The following is a 12,638-nucleotide window of genomic DNA, read 5'->3' as shown; positions in this document are numbered from 1 at the left end:
TTGCCAGTTACCACAACCATCTGGAACTCATTTCTGTCTCCTTAGACTCTGGTTTGGCTGTCAGGGGATGTAACCAAACACTCACGTGTGCAGAATCTTTCTGCTCAGAGAATTTTTGCTTCACCTGTGTGACTTATGCTCTCAACAATCCACCTTTTCCAAATCCCAGCAAATACCTATGAATCATTGCACAATTAACATGGCAACAAAGCACCATTCTTAACCAGGCACTGCTGTAAATCCAGTAGTGCAACACTTCAAAACACCTGGAAAACATCTAATCCCTGGTAATTTGTGGCTTCTAGGACTACCTGAAGGACCTGCTCAGCTTTCAGGAAACAGAATGAGTATGACAAACCCCCACACACAGAAAGTGGAGGTTGTCCCACAGAGGCTGAGGTCTTGTGCAGCCCTGCTGTTCCTGCTGTGCTGTGTGGCCTGTCACACCCTAAACCCTGGAGAGAGCCATGACAGAGTCTTGTCACACTAGCCAGACTGAGGGAAGAGGAAAACAATTACATCCAACTTCCTCATAATAATCAAAATACCTTAATCCATTGTCTACCTGTGAGGACATTAGAATTCAATTTTATCAATGTTCATGGTTGCAACTTTATGAGATTTTGTCAGCATAAACAGCAAACCATTCCTGTGCTGCACTCCTAGGCATACAAAAGCCAATGTGGGTATTAACCAGCTTAGTCCAATTAAAGGACCCTAATGCAACTTTGTTAAGGCTCTGATTTGTTAGGCTTGACTACATTTCCAAAAGAGCACAATTGGGTGGATTTGTTATCTAAAGCATAAGCTCCAAGTCCTTAGTCATCCTTGCTAAAGCCTTCCCCAAAGTGGTCATGGTTTGTGCTACCCCCGCATCGCTGCCATCCAACGTCACCATAATCTGCTCTTTAACATAGCATTAAAATTAGAGCCAAAGGACACAGCTGCTTTCCTTGGTGTAACACTCATTATGGGAGATTTAAGGACAGCATAACAGCAAGGCTTCTATTCTCAGCCTGAAGCAGGAACCTTGGCAAGCCGGAAATGCATGCCATGGAAATGGGGCAGCAGTGGGCAAGCTGGATTAGAGGAAAAAGGAGAAAGTAGGTTGGGGTACTCAGCAGAACCTTCCTGTCCACTTATTCTATACCTTTCTGTACACTTGTCATAAACCAATCCTATACATCTTTGTACAAAAGTTCAGAGAGAATCATATACCAAAGTACCTCAGCAAAAGTCTGCTTCTCACTCAAAGAACAATGTACACTTGCAGGAGTTTCACAATATTTCCTCACACAGGGCTTAAAATAATCCTAATACTGCAGATTGGATACTGGGGACGTGTGACAGGCCAGCAAATATCAGTGGTACAAATAAAGCCATTCCTCTCTCCTGCCTCATGCACGCTGTGACTGCCACAGAGGACAGAGCCTCACCTTCCCTCCTCACTGTCCTGGAATCACTGGGCACAAATCTATTTTACTGGATTGAACAAAGGAAGCCAACAGCATCAGTCATGATTTTTTCCCCAGCTTTGTCCTCTAAGGGTCATTAGGCACAACACTACACAAAGCAGGCAATACTAACAGTGTCTACAGGCTTGGGAAGTTAAGTAAATAAAGAAAAAGCCCTCAAGTTCCACTCAGAAACTGTGCCAAATCTGACTGCTTCCATACACTCTTCTGTTTTCTGACACTGCTGAAAAGCGTTAGGAATATTTTTTAAAACACCGTAAGTTTTGGAATTTCAAGCTTCCAGACTCACAGGCCAATTCTGTACACTGAAATGTTAAATACAATTCAGTGCTGTAATGCTCAAGGGTTCCCCAGAGTCCAGTCTCTAACTGGAAATTGGCTCTTTCCTGCTGCCCTGAACAGGCACTGTCCCCACTCTCCCATCAGCCCACTAGATGTCCCTTCTGCACTGCCAAAGTCGCCAAAGGCCCCTGTGGGAAAACAGGAGAGCTGGAAGGAAATGAACGTTCCAGCAGCATTGGGGAACCAGAGCAACTGGGGACATCCTGAAGTGCTGCAGAACTGTGCCAGCAGCACCCTGGACACTGCAAGACCTATTGCAACATCCCCACAGCAGTGCAGCCAAGGCAGAGTTTGGGCTGTGAGCCAAAACTTTAAAGTTGCTATTAAAACCTGGCAAAAATCACACAAAATGTCCAGTCTTGAGACATCCTAATTGCATTTTTTAGACACAATAAATTTAGTTTCCTATCACTGCCAATCAGAACTGCTGGCAAGCAAATCACACTGCCTGATAAATGCCAGAGTCCTGAGAGACTGGTCAGTCCTGGGCAATGGCAGTAGAAAAAGTGGGCTCACAAGGCACAGCAAGAGGGTCATTGTCTGGCACGGGTGTGCTGAGGTCTGGCACAGTCTCACTTTCCTGGAGCATAATCATCAACTTCAGATAAAACTGCAGTGATGAGGAAGAGGAGGGGGACAGTCCAGAGGACAAGGGCAGAATGAACATGTTTGCCTGAGGTCTGAAATCACCTCCTCTGCCTTGCAGCATTATTGGCTGCTTGTTCAGAGATCTTCATGACACTCCCCATTCCAAAAAAGAGCTAATTGTAAGGACCATAACAAAGATATCCAGCATGTGCAGATAAACCATTCAAACACACACAGATGAGGCTGTGGTAAAGACAGGGCCAAACTCCTGCCAAGCTCTCTCAAGGAAGCCACAGAAGTCAGGCTCTGACCATGGATGCACCCTTTGATCTACATGAGACCCCGCTGGACTGCTGCAGGTCAGCTTCATGCCCTTTGATCCTCTTCCCTGCTTACAGCTGCCTGATGGAGGTGAATCCCTTCCAAGGGGCCTCTCTGGCAGACAGGAGGATGGGAATGTTGATCACCTAACGGGAGGCAGCCAAAACAGTGTAAAAAGGGTCTCAGGCAAGCTGTTCTGCAGTAAAATGTTATAGCAGGAAGGATGTGCCCAATACATTGCCAGGATCCGAGGCTGTTTTGAGAGGCCTTTTTGCTGCTGTTTGTGTCACAAACGATCCAACGCGTTTGTAAATAGCCGCTTCCCAGCGGGGCTCAGGGAGGCGCTGGTGCCGCTGGAGGGCAGGTCTGTGCTCCCAGCCCCAAAGCTGCCTGCAGAGGCTGGATTAGCAGCGTTTGCTGCAGAGCTCCGCATTGCCAGAGCCCTGGAGCCAGGCTGGGCTTCAGGGGAAAACCAAAGGGACCGACACTCGGAGCCAGAGGGAGGGAGGCTGCCGTGCAGCACAGCCCGGATGAAGGAACCTCCTCCTGCTGAAGTTTGTATTCCAGGAAGGCCAAACAGGGGAGTGGGAGAACAGAAAATTTTGGACTTGAAAAACAAACACATCCAGCTGCACCGTGTGAGCTCTGAAGACGAGTGTAGCCTCAAAATCCTGTCTGACATCTATCTTTGCCACAGAAAGTGCACCTTTGGATTCTGTATAAAATCAGCAAGCTCTGCCTCATTTTCCTTCCAGCTGCAATCTCTGCTTTTCCTCACAGACTTCACACACAGTCTGCTCAGTAATAAGGCCTCTGGGAAAACTGGACATGGTCACCAGAGTAGGTGGCAGGAACTAAAATGGATGCAGATCATAAATGTGCCAAATGTTGAGGAATGAGTAATGTTCTCCAAGATGCCAAAGATGTGGGGCTCACTTTTGTGTATCTGCACCTGAATGAGTACTAAACACCTCTATTATCTCCAAATCTAATCCAGTCAACTAAAGACAGATTTTTAGTACGAAGGCACGGGACAACTAGAAAGACACAGTCCCACATTCAGTTTCCTGACTCAAAGGTGGGGATATTGTCCAGTACTTTCAGTATTCTGGGCTGGCACACTCCTGCCTTTCTAGGAAATACTAGGAATATTAGAAAAATACTGAAAGTACTGTTTCACAGCAGTATTAGCATTATTACTTCACAGACTGAATCTCCCATGTGAATCAATTGTTTCTACTTCACAAATGCCCCAGAACAATGGCCCTACCTAAAGCAGGTGTGCACAAGTTGCTGGATCTGCTCTCACTTGGCTGAGGCTCTGGCAGGGATTACACAGCACACATTTTGCTGGGATGCTAAACCCTGGTGTCTCCATCACCAGGCATTTGTCAGACTGCTTAACAAACCTCTAAGAATGACCAACACATATCTTCACAGAAGTCTTAACAGCATTCAAGCTTACTTTCATAGTCCAAATGAGTTTTTTTGTTTGCTTCTACTTGCAGAACTGGACCAGGGACAAGGGCTTCAGCACTTCCCTCTGCCCTGAGGGAAGCTCTGTTCCACTCCTCTTAGCAGCATGGTTTATGCACATTTTCTACTTCATGTCTCACAACAGCAGGCAAACCAAGCTCCTGCTGGGCTTCTGTCAGAGGAGATATTGATCTGCAGCACAAATGCTTGAAACTCTTGCTCTGTGAACTGGTGTGCTGAATGTGCACAGGAGCTCATCAATATGTCTGAAAAAAAAATCTGCTCGATGGTTTTTGGAAAAAAAAAAACCAAAACCTGAGGTTTCTCATGAGGCTGTATACAAATATTCAAGTGGATGGATCTAGAAACTTTCTAAGAACTGGTAAAAGCACTATGAAGTACCACTTCATCTGGTTTACAACCATTTCAGTAAGAGCAAGAATAAGCACCTAAGCATCTCTCTGATGAGGCACACATAAGGCTTCCTATGAGGCTGTTTACAAAATATTGAAGTGGATGGATCTAGAATCCTCCCGAGAACTATGGGGGAAAACATAAAAAGAATTATAATACTTTAAAGCAACTATTTAATGCCAATCCGGCCTTGCAATTCACCAATTATATGTATCATTTCTGGAAAGAAACATAATTGACAGCTTGTTGGAACAGTATCCATTTTATCCCCAAGAAACTTCACTGCATCTAAGCCAACTTTATACATACCCCAGTAAGAAGCAGCATCTTGTATATTTAAAGAAGTTTTCCATGCCAAGGCCAGTGTGTCAGCACCATTTGTTATGCTTGAATGCTTTATGAGACAGAAGTCACAAACCTGACAATTTAACCCTCATTAGCTTTGGGAGTGACTCCATATGCCAGCCCAGCCACACTCTTTGGGCAAATTATGAACGTTTTTGCTTCCAGTTCAGCTTTAGGTCCCCATCTTTTACAGGACTTTAGCAAAATTTCCTCTGCTGTCTCTGGGAGCACAAGGGAAGCCAAAGTAGAGACGGCTGAGCTTCCCAGAATGGCAGAGAGCAGCAGAAGCTCAGCTTTGCTCCGTGCTGCCGAATCGATCAGAGCTCCTTGGCTCTGCTAAGCCACACCTCCAGCGAGTCACTGGAAGGTCACGAGGGCCCATCAGTGATTTTCAAAGGAAACCTTCGGCTGAAGGTTTAAACTCCATTTGATCCAAACCCTTTTTTAGTGCATGACTCTGAACCAGGGCACTTTGCATATTTCTGCCAGTCTCCCTTCGCAGGAGGTCACTATGGCAAGCAAGCTGGAAAAAAATAGAATTCAAGAAGCAAGAAAATCTATTTGGGGCATGTGTACGTGTGTCTGTGTGTGTTCTGAGAAAATGACAAACCACTGCCACTTGTAATATATGGGACTAAGTGAAGATTTAATTCCATTTCTGCCTCCTGTGAAGCTTGCTAAAACACAGGTTCCCTTGGCTTTTGCATTTCCTTTGATTTGGGCCAGACACTGGAGATTAATCAGTGCCCAATACCCAGTATTTCTGAGATTTTACAGCTTCCTTTCACTTAGGAAGGTAAGAAGTAAACCTGTATGGGCTGTTATAACATTTCCTCTTTTAACTTGGGGAATCATAAGGCATTTCCCTGAAATCTTGGATGAGCAAATGATTACTTTTAATTTGATTCTGCCTGTCAGAGTTAACCCTAAGTAATCTTGTGCACATTACAATCTGAACTAACCTCTTATTATAGCAACCAACTCTTGGGAGAACAGCAATGAGAAAACTAAAGCAAACCAAAATGCAGGAGCGAAACACAGCAATGTCAACACATTGTGCTTCCCTTGACACAGTTTCTTCTCATTCATAAGAGGCTACATACTTCAGACAGGATTTTAAAACAGTGAATCCCATTCATGGCTATTAACTTCCACACTGAGACACACTTAGCTCCACTTTCCTTGTTTCTTTCCTCTCCTAACTTAACCCTATTGCCACAATTTGTTACAATCAGAAAGCTGACATTGTATTCCCACCACTCAATAGCCACAGAGTTATCACTGAAGTCAAAGCCTCTTTCCATGACTTTAAAGCTCATAATCCTCTGTTACATCAGCCACAAAGACAGTGATTTGTTGAATCTGCCCAGCAGACTCTCGTCTTTTTCTACTGCTTTGCAGAGATGGTGCTTCCATTGCAGGCACATCCTCGAGGGCTGCTGGAATCTTGCTGCTAGGTCAGAACTGGCCCCTACACTGCAGGAACTAAATAACTTATTTGGGCAGTAACACAGAGGAATTGCCACAGCAGCAATAGACACATTGCTTCCCAGTTTATTCATCCATCTCCAGCTGAAATGGAGCTTCCAGGGATGAAATGAGGTCAAAACAAAGTAAAAGGGGAAGTGGAATCTGTCCAACAATAAACCAGGTGTCAACATCCATTGCACAGAGCCTGGCCAAGGACAACACGGTCACTCTCTGTTAGTTGTGCTGGGATGTTGGGAATTTTGAGCAGATGTTAATAGGATGAATACATAGCAGTGGTACAGTCTCAGAATAATAATGCCTGTGAATGCCAAAAGCATATTGATCTCCTGAAGTGCATAGTCAGAGCACCTAATGGCTCTAGAGAGAGCAGGGAAACACTCAGAAGGGGAAGAGGGGGGGAAAAAAAAGAGAAGATGCTTCAGATTGGAGAGTTCTATCAGCTAAAAGAGCCTTGGGGCACACGGCGATGTTAAACTGCTGCTGCACAGACACATTCTGAGGGACCCAAGAACACACAATTTGTGCACAGGAATGGAAGAATGAATTTGCAGAACTGGTATAATTATAACAGGTCTAAACCACTTCTTCTAGGTAGAATATTAGAACCTAAGGAAGAACCTTAAGAGGAAAATAAATCCTTACTGCACTGCCCTGATGGACCAGAAGCGTGGGAAAAAAAAAGCTAATACCAGTGACACAGAGAATGCAGATACTGTTCAAAATAAATTAAAAGGGAAATTCTTTCAATTTTAATGACCACAGCTGTTATTAGTGATGCAGATCAGGGCTTTGTTCTAAAAGGAAATCGTGTAGCTAACCTGTAGTGTCTTTTTCAAGTGGGAGACATTGAAAGCTCCTTTTTGCACCAGGGCTGTGTAACTGGGAAATTCAATCCATTCTCCTTGCTTTTATATCTATTTAGTTCAGCACTACACACACTGTCAGAAGCAAAATGTTATCCTTCACCGCACCTGAGGGCCAAGTGGTCCAGTGTCATAGGCTCCATGGAACTGATCCAGTCTTTTCACCCTCTCACAAAGACATGCAGCTCTTTGAGGGAGGACAAAGCTTCAGGACAACAGGACTGCAAATTACCAGCTTGGTCAGAGGGGATTTTCTTTTTTATGAGCTATATGAGCTACAAACAAGACCAAAATACACTAACAGAGATATGCTTGTAAAGTTCACTCCAAGCAGTGCCACTATAGGAGCATATCAGAATTTGAGCAGCTCTGGTCAATAGTATTATATATCCCCCGAACCACTAAGGACATTAAGCAAACACATTGAAGAGATGAGAAAAGATTCCAGTTATCCTGAGCTTCCCACTCTCTGACCACAAAACCACACTCTCACATCAAATGGGGAATGCAACTCAAGGGACATTTTAATCCTACACCCCTATTCTAATTAATAATCCTACTTTATCAATATTTGATGGAGCTGTTATTGTGTTTGCTCTGGCCACTTCACTTTTCAGAGAATGCTCTGAATTACACTGCTCGATAGCAATGCAAGAGCAATGTGCTCTTTTCAAGGCAGTACAGATTGGAACCACGGCACGTCCTTTCCTGAGGCAGTGCCTCTGCAGAAGGTCCTGCTTCAGGAGCAGCCTGTGGGATGGACTGGCAGTGCAGCATTGCAGCTGAGCATCAACTGATGCACCAAGATCTATTGACTCAGCCTTAATGACCCCTCCCCACTGTGGCCCACTACGCCACCATCGGGTGGGAAAGAAAATTAACTCATATTCTGAAAACCAAACCACAACAGCCACAACGGTGAGCACAACAGAACCCAGTCATTATGTATGTTGGCACAGAGACTAAGAGTTAATAAGGCACAAAACCAATTACAACAAGAAAAACTCACCCTTTTTTGCAGACAAAGTGTTGAAGAGAAGGAAGCAGACTACACTGTGCTAAACATGACAGACATGCCTGGCCCTCACCACAAACCTGCACTCATGGCACACAGCCTCACTCTCATGACCAGGGCTGCTGCTGGGATTGCATTTCCACAGGATCAGGAGGTTACAGATGGAGGTGTCATAGCAAAGCGTGAAACAGAAAAAATAATAAAGTGAGAGCCCCTCTGTTTGAGATCCTCGTGCTGTGAAATCCTGCTTGTAGTGACCTGTCAGAAAAATGCCTCAATTACTACAGGCTGGGATAAGCACAGGCACTTAACCTCAGAGACAGAGGGTCTGACATGCCCCAAGGATGGGCTGGGGATCCACACCATGGAGCAGGGCAGGTCCTGGCACTGGGCATGGTGAGGGCTACAGCAGACCCATGGCTTGGTGTTGGAAGCAGCCCTGGAATTAAACTGCTTGCAGGAGTATTCATGCAAATTCTGAGCAGTAAAGCTCCTGAGAGGTGCCAAGTGACAGAATAATGCTTTGTGTTGTTTGTTTCCAGGAGGAGAAAAAAAAAAAAAAAAAAAGGAAAGTACAGAAGAGAAACATCCCAAAAGTGGAAGGAACTAAATGTTATCAAGATAAAATGGAAAAGGCTTAATACAGTCTATCAAAGACTGGGTATCCCTATCACAACACAAGCTACCAAGGTTTAACTGAGCAGTGTGGATTTTGAAGGACGCTGTTTCATCTATAAAAGGTCTGGAGATGTTACAACTTAGTCTTTTTGCCAGGAGATACTTTATTAAAATTGCTGTAAACAGTAACTCATTCAAGCAAAGGAAAAATTGCTGTAAACAGTAACTCATTCAAGCAAAGGAAAAATTGCTGTAAACAGTAACTTGTTCAAGGAAAGAAGAGGCTCTTCCTGCCCTGAGCCTAAAAGGATCTAAGCCTTCAATTCTGTTTTTGAAGGATGTTTCAGATACTGATTTCTACCTCCATACCTTCACAGTTCTGGTGCTCAGAGGAGAAAGCAGGAGCATTTTCCTAAATCTCCTGAATCTTTAAACAGATCTTTTCTAACACCATGTTCTCTGGTTAGATCTTCCCAATACTTCTCCAGCAGCTGTAGCAAACCAAAGTATTTGGCAATACTGAGTTACTCAAATAAATCTGAGCCTTCTCTCTGTTCATAGGTCTCCCTCAGGGCCCTGAGTGGGTTGCAATAGTACAGACAGTTGCTCTAAATAGCTTGGATCCAAACACTCTACTTGATGATGATTAAATATATAAAATGTTACACATCCAATGTTTGAAATGCAAAGGCCTAGGGCATCTCAGCAATGTTTTCCACACAGAGCAACTACAGCACTGGAAGTACTGGAAATACCATCATGTGTTCCAGTCACAAACTACTGATCTAAAGAGAAGGAATCTAGAACAGAAAGGAACAGGGAGGAAGTTCAAGATGTACAATTAATGTTTTCCCTTTTGTGCAAGCCAGTCTTTATTGCAGACTTGTATGAGGAAACAGATGTTGTACACACTCAGCTGACACACAGATACTATTGCTAGGAAGGATCACAGCCTAGGCCATCCAAGGCAGAGCTTTTTTGCTGCTACTGTTAGATCTGTACCCTTCAAAAGTCAGGGTTTTTTTACTTTGAAAAGAAAGATGTTGCCAACAGAGGAAGCAAGTCTATAATACTGCAAATTAATTATTCTTTGTTATATAGTTATACTTCTATTTCTAACAGAATACTAATCCTGACAGTTAGCACTGATTAGTATTTTGGAAGTGGTTCTCAGGAGCTGCTGACTCACTGGGCTGTGGTCCTCACTGTTTCAACAAACTACAGAAACAGGCAAAGCAAAAGCACAGACCAGGCAAAACCCATCTATGGCTCATCAAGGAATTTAAATACATGAAAGTAAGTGTGGCTTTATAGTCCTTTAATTATGCATTGCATCTGAATTATGTATGGAGGAGAGGGCACGCAGGAATTCTGGTGGAAGGAAGCAGCACTGTGCACTGGCACTTCCTCCCAGGATAAGACAAGACTGCTCTGCACCAGGCTCTCTCCAGTCTAATGGAAGCCTGCCATTCCCAGACATTTTGCACACCCATTCTCACGGCAAGGAGCTGTCTCATCCTGCTCAGCAATCCCTGCTGCCCCCTCAGAGGAGCACATTTCCATTGCTGGAGAGCAATTACTTCCCCTAGATCCTGCTGTGCTCTTATTTAGCCCAAGTACTCTTCAAGAATACTGTAATCCATAGGTACTTTAAACCTATAAAACCTAACTTACTTAATGTCAAGTGTTTAAATACAGATCATGCCTTTCATATCAGTCAGTGCTTTGTAATAATGTACGGCATTTGTCTAATCTGCAGTTTTGCTATTCTGTTGACTGTAATAACTGGTTTTGCTACTCTAAGTCAATATTTACACCTTCACCATTTTTGTGAGGCACAGACAGTAATCACCTCTCATAATGCCATATAATCTGGCTATAAGGTCCCTTGGAAACAAAAGTCAACTTTAATCATTATATCATTAGTCAACACTAACCATTATCCCAAGTTCTGCCATTGCTACTTATAGTGGATCTATAATAAATGTACACATACACAAATCAGGCATGAGTACAAAACCTCTCTCCTCCGAGACAGTTTTACAGCTTGGTCTGTCCTTATGCATTTCCATAGCCAGACATCTCTCCACCTCCTCCTTAGATTGTGCCTCGCACGGGGCAAAACACTAAACCCTGCTCCCTGAAGCAAGTTTTGTGCAGAAAACCGACACTGTCAACTTCAGATGCAGCCGCACACACAGGCTGACATTTGCTTTGTGCAGGGAGAACTTCTGAAACTCCAGGTGTGATTTTGCAGAAGGAATATTTGTGCTTTTGTCTTTCCCTGAGGCACAATGACCTTCCCTTGAGCAGGAGCGGCGCTGCTCTGCAGCCAGCCCGGCCCGGCACTGAGCTGCAGCTGCCACGCGGTGGCAGAGGTTGGGTACCGTCACCACAGCGCTGCTTCCCGGGAATGCACCAGGAATGCTTATCCTCTGCTCAAGGTGACTCTCAAGATGATTTCTTGCCTCCTCATTACTTACTATACATATTTATAGACAAATTAAAGACTCAAACAAACGTTTATTCAATTAATCGCTTCGAGTTCTAGTGGAACAAACAGTATCAAACCAGTTCATCAGCTCAGGGGCTTACGACAATTTAACACAATTTAATTTTTTTCTGCTCCCTCTCTGTGGTATCAGGTCTCACACAAGAGTTAAAACACCAAACACTGGCAGAGTTCTTTGTAACAGAAGGAGCATAAGGAGTTCTGAACCATCAACTATTTGCTTCAACTTACAATGAAGAGAAAATTGATTTGATGCAATAATCAAATTAGGCTTGCTTCTACGCCCCTCTCCCAAAGACATGGTGTCTAATCTTTCAATATTTAGCTGTTAATTCAATTACCAGCTTATTGAGAGCAGCTACAAAGACAGTGTATGCTACTCACTGTGATTTGGATCACGTGAATGAACAGTATTCCACACAAGGTGCTTCTGAACGCCTGCTTTGTGAGACCCTGCCATCCTCCCACTTCAGAGGAAGCTGCATATTTTATCCTTTGAAGATGCTACAACAGCTATGACAGCACATTCTATGTATTTTTAGATCACACCAGGTCAACCAAGCCCCTTTGCCCCTCTCTGCCACACCATTCATGAATCCCCTGATAATGCAGCACAGCTTCGTTCTGCCCTTAGTGTTCCAGCCTTGCCTTCACAGAGTTTGGCCCATTTCCTTTATTCAAACCCTGCACAGTCTTCTGCTTTTCAAGTAAAGAAGCCATGCTAAGGCATGTTTTTATTTGCAGTTCTCCCTGGGTTTGCTCCCTGCAGCATGGCACCAAGCTTTCAGCCAGGCATGCAGTGGCCTGGGCAGGGCTGTGGGAGCTCTCCCTGAGCATGGAGCTGTCCCTGCCAGCACAGCCCCAGCACTGAGAGCCCCAGAAAGGCCCTGCTGTGACAATGACAGGGACTGGCACGGTGCTCAGTGAGTGACATGGCACTGCCGCACTGACAGCCTGGGGCTGGTGCTTGTCCAGGTTTTTTAACTCCAAATTTCCATCACCTTTCTAATGGTAAAGCACCTGAACTAATCAAGAGTCAGCTCTGAGAAAGCAGCATAAATGATTGCAAGCATTTTTGCAAAAAGAAAACAAAACAAAAACACGGGAATGCCTTTCAAGGCCAGCATGACAAACCTTCTGCAAAGAAAAAAACTGGAGAAGATCACACTATACTTGCT

This window comes from Fringilla coelebs, assembly GCF_963513975.1.
Source record: "Fringilla coelebs genome assembly, chromosome: 21".
Taxonomy (NCBI): Eukaryota; Metazoa; Chordata; class Aves; order Passeriformes; family Fringillidae; genus Fringilla; species Fringilla coelebs.
Note: the sequence above shows the minus strand (reverse complement) of the source record.